We start from the raw sequence: 4,824 nt of genomic DNA on the forward strand, positions 1-4,824 counted from the left end.
ATTACCGCTAGGGAAATTTCTCAACGTACATGGACATTTCTTTATTTTCAATATAAAGGAAATATAATATGTATTATTTATCCAATATCTGTCGTATATAATAAAAATTACATTTTGTGATTATATTCGTTTTATTAAAATTTAGCATGAAAAATGATAAAAATAAGACTGGCCGAGCAGTTTAGGCCAGTGTTCCGCAACCTTTTTCTACTTGCGGCACACCCATGACTCACCCACGGCACACCAAAATGTTATTCCCCTCAAAAACGTATATTCTACTATTAATAGAATTACGTAATGCCACTAACCTATTATTATTGTTATTAAACAGACATCAACACCTACCTGTGAGCAAATTAATTTTACATATAATTTCTTAGAATACATAAAAATGCGTGGCTTGTAAAAATAAACAAACATCATCTTATTTCATCAGTGCTGCAGCAGAAAATGAAATACAAGCATAAGAAACACAACAACTGTGATAAAAATATATAAATAAAACTTGAAATTAACAGAATATGTAAAAGTTCACGTCACACCTTTCACCATGTGACGGCACACCAGTGTGCCGCGGCACACCGGTTGCGGAACACTGGTTTAGGCGACAGTCTACCGCTCTGAGGAACCCGGGATCGAATCCGGACAGGTCGAAAAATCGTAGAAATTTTTCGGGGGGTTGTCCGTCCGGATTTGTTGCGCCCCGTCCCTCGTCATCCGGCCGCCCCCACTGTGAATCTGACCTAACCCTTAATGGTCTTGATAAAAAAGGAGGCACTCTTAATCATGGAGCTGTAATATTGGAGCGGCTGCTTCTTTAATCATGGAGCTGTAATATTGGAGCGGCTGCTTCTGAAATCAAGTGAAGCCAGTATATGCACGCGCAGGACGGAAGTCTCCATCTTCTCCAGCGTGGAAGAAACTTAGCAAGACCGTTGCTTAAATTCGACGAAGCATTTTCTTTATTTATTATTTACAGTGGCGTGCCGTCATTAGAAGCGGTGGATGCGCCGGTTCCCTTGTATTTTCTAAAAAATAAATATTTTAATTATATGAAAATAATCGCACAATATTTTATTATAACCGCATTATGTTTCTTATTACAAATTTCTATACTACATGTGAAAAAAAAGATAAGATTGCTATTTTATATTCGAATATTAGTGGCGGAATAGCAGAGTGGAAACGCTGTATTGTCAGCATCCAAAAAGCCAGATTCGCGCATGCGCTTTACAGAGCACCAACCTCACTCGGTTTAGCCGGTGGAAGCCTAGGACCTCGGATGGATGCTACACGTATAACGCATCCAATTCTATCCGGGACCGGTTCCGGGCTGTTAGCCGCCCGCCTGCTAGATATTTGGCCGCCCTCGTCCGATTACGTGAATCATCAGTAAATTTATAACTTAACCCGACCGATAAGAATTTGCCTGTATGTTTTTATGATAGTTTTCTGTATAGTTGACAGGAGTTTAAAAAATTCATTAAAATATTTGATATTTTTATTCCGTTCTCCGATTTTATATTACTCACGGATTTCAATGTTACAGTGACATTACGATTTCGTATATCCCATCTCTAAGGGGATGAAAAAAAACGTGTACAATTCTTGTATAATGTTAAAAAATTAACTGTTACTTTGGTAGCATCATTTACAACTAAATTTAATAAATGAGAGAGATGCACGAGGTACAGAAAAAGCTCTAGAATTTATTTTGCTTAAATTTACGATTTATATATCCGTTTGTCATAAAAATTTCTTTCCACTTTTTCCTGAGATTACAAATATTCGAGTACAAAGTAACTGGTTTCGACTTATTTCTACTTAAGAAGTAGAAATAAGAAGTAGACTTATTTCTACTTAAGAAGTAGAAATAAGTCGAAAATAAAATAAGAATAAATCGAAATAAAATAAGTAGTAGTTAAATAATTAAGCGATTAAGGAATTGGGGACATAAACAAAACCCTGATGAAAGAGCCGAAATTTTACTTAAACAAAAGCCTAACTGAACCAATCTTTAGCCGAGTACAATGGGACTGATTTCTTCGAAATATTAGATGTAATAAAGACAGACATTTTTCCAGTTCAACGAGAGTAACTGAAAAGTTGTAAATTTTGGAAATTTCCGTGGACAACACCTGGTCCTAAAACGAATTACTGTAGTTAGAAAACAAACGACGGACAATCTATTAAGTTTAGCAAATTTAGACTTTTACAGCTATGGTGAGAAACGTTTAAAATTTACAAGAACCCTGTCGCGTCTTTTGAGGTATATTAGTGATGCGACAAAAGAGGCATTTGAAATTGACCGGTATCGGCACCCTCGGGATTTGGCAGCCAGTGTGCTGTACACACCGCACNAAAATACATTTATTGATTTTGAGGTACAAAACCCTAATCCCCTTCAAACTAGTCTCCTTGGTAGTGTATACACTTCTCCCAGCATTCCTGCCATTGCTGGAAACACTACTGGAACGCATCTTTTGGAATGGCCATCAGCTGGTTCATCGCATTCTGCACAATGTCTTCTCTCGACTAAAATCAGGTTCCTTTTAGCAGCATTTTCAGCTTGGGAAATAGCCAAAAGTCACACGAAGCCATGTGGTGAGAGTACGGAGCGTGACAAACCACAGGAGTGTTGTGTTTGGCAACAAAAGCCTGAATCAGATGCGCAGAATAGGTGGATGCGTTATCAAGATGGAGCTGCCAGGTTTTGATCGACCACAGATCCGGTCGTTTGCGTCGCACAGCATCAGAAAGATGACGAAGGACCTCCTGGTAGTACTCCTTTGCGATGGTTTGGCCTCGTGGTGCATACTCACGATACACCACCCCACGAGAGTCAAAAAAACTCTCAACATGACCTTGATATTTCTGCGGGCCTGCCGCGCTTTTTTTGGCCTCGAGGATCGTCCCCGAAAGCCTGCTGAATCTTGCGAATGGTTTACACTCAGGTATCACCAAGGTTTTTGGCAAAATTTGATGTAATATCGCTGCTCACGTTGTTCAGTCATTTTCCAACTTAGTGGAATCCGACGAGAGCTCGCTACATGTCCTCACTCATAGGCCGACTGCCAAAACATTTCACGATGAAATTTCACGATGAAATGGAGTTGAAACTTAAAATTTGGTACACAGTTAGGGTACATCACAAGAACGCATACTAACAAGGGATTTTTCGGAATCCCCCCACAGGGAAAGGAACAGGATTAAGGCTTCAACAATGGAAGTGTTAAGAGAAAGCAACGTGCAAGATTTACAGGTGCAGATGCGGTTTTTTGCATTAAATCAAACATAATTTTAGACCCATCTAAAAATTTTCTAATTAGTCTGGAAACAGGGAACCTAATTCTTGCATTCTGTGAAAACAGGTAAGATTGGCTGTAATGTAATAATCTTAATCTTCGCTATTGTTACTTTTTGCCCAAGCAACGCTAGGCTTATCTGCTAGTGTATAATAAAAGAAAACGGTATTTGTTACTTCTTTACATAACTTAATCTTCCTTTGTAAGAAACACAACATGGTAGTCATAAGCCATACTTAAGCTGCTCATTATAATCTACTAGAGTTAGCATATGTACAGGAGAAAAATTGTTACAGGCTTTTGCATTTTGAAGACCTACTTGTTGTTATACTATATTTAATCTAATTATGAATTACTATTGTTTTATTAATAAATATTAAAGAAATATAAATGAAGAAATGAATGATAATTGACAAAAATTTAAGTTTTATTACTCCAATTTCATCTAGTTAATGATTTATAACAATTTTTTATAAAGTAAAATATCCTTTATATTTTTGTTTTCAATGTTTAAATAGTCATATTAAGTAAATTACCTACAACAATAATACTTAACAATGAGAGTACAATCCATGACTGCCATAAAAAAATCCAATGAACTAAAAATAAGTCTAAATTTATCAATAGATCAAAGATTTTAATGACTCAAAAAATACAAAATATATACATTTCAATTTCAATTTTCTGGGAGGTTTTAAATAAATCTGACCTAATGCAAAACTAATATTATAGCATCTATAATGCAAAAAAAAAAACCAAGTTCTAGTAATTGATTGGTAGTCTTTATTGTCAATAGTTGAAATTTTGTTCTAAATGATGAAATTGAGTGATAAGGAATTCATGTATATAAATAAATAGAACAATCATACAATGCTGAGAATATAAAATACTATCAAATAAAATTTATTTGCCCCAAATCACTTGAAATATAAATTAATAGATCACTAAACAATCAACTAAATAAAAATAATAGTCAATCACATAAATATTTTATAATCTATATATATACAGTAGACCCCCTATAACGCGAGTTCATATAATGCGGATTCGTATATCACAGCAAAAAAATTGTGACCATATTCGTATAAAGACGCTAAAAGAGACTCGTAAAATGTGGTAAAACGTCATCGCTGACTCGTGTTGCGATAGGATTGGTAGAATCTGGACCAATAGTGGACAAGCAGCTGAACTACTTACAAGCTACAGAGAGTTTAGGCGGGTAAGTTGAGTTTACTATCGTCTGTACAGTATATAAATTAGGTACTGTAAGTCTAATACAGTACTGTAATTTTATACATTTCTTGTGAAAAAAACATTTCTTATTCAATGGCCATAAAAATTATTTCTATTAATGATGTCTCCAAAGTTCAGCAAATTTTTCGCAGAAAAATAACTTATCAGAAAATGCGGCCGCTCGGTGCGCCGCTCCGCGACAAAAACAAGCTTAAGCAATGGCGTGGTCCAACGGTGCACACTCGGTAAGTAATTCTACAATTTTTTGTTTATAGCATAGTTTATA

This window comes from Centruroides sculpturatus, unplaced genomic scaffold (genome assembly GCF_000671375.1).
Source record: "Centruroides sculpturatus isolate CEXI.00-Female unplaced genomic scaffold, Cexi_2.0 scaffold310, whole genome shotgun sequence".
In the NCBI taxonomy this organism is placed as follows: Eukaryota; Metazoa; Arthropoda; class Arachnida; order Scorpiones; family Buthidae; genus Centruroides; species Centruroides sculpturatus.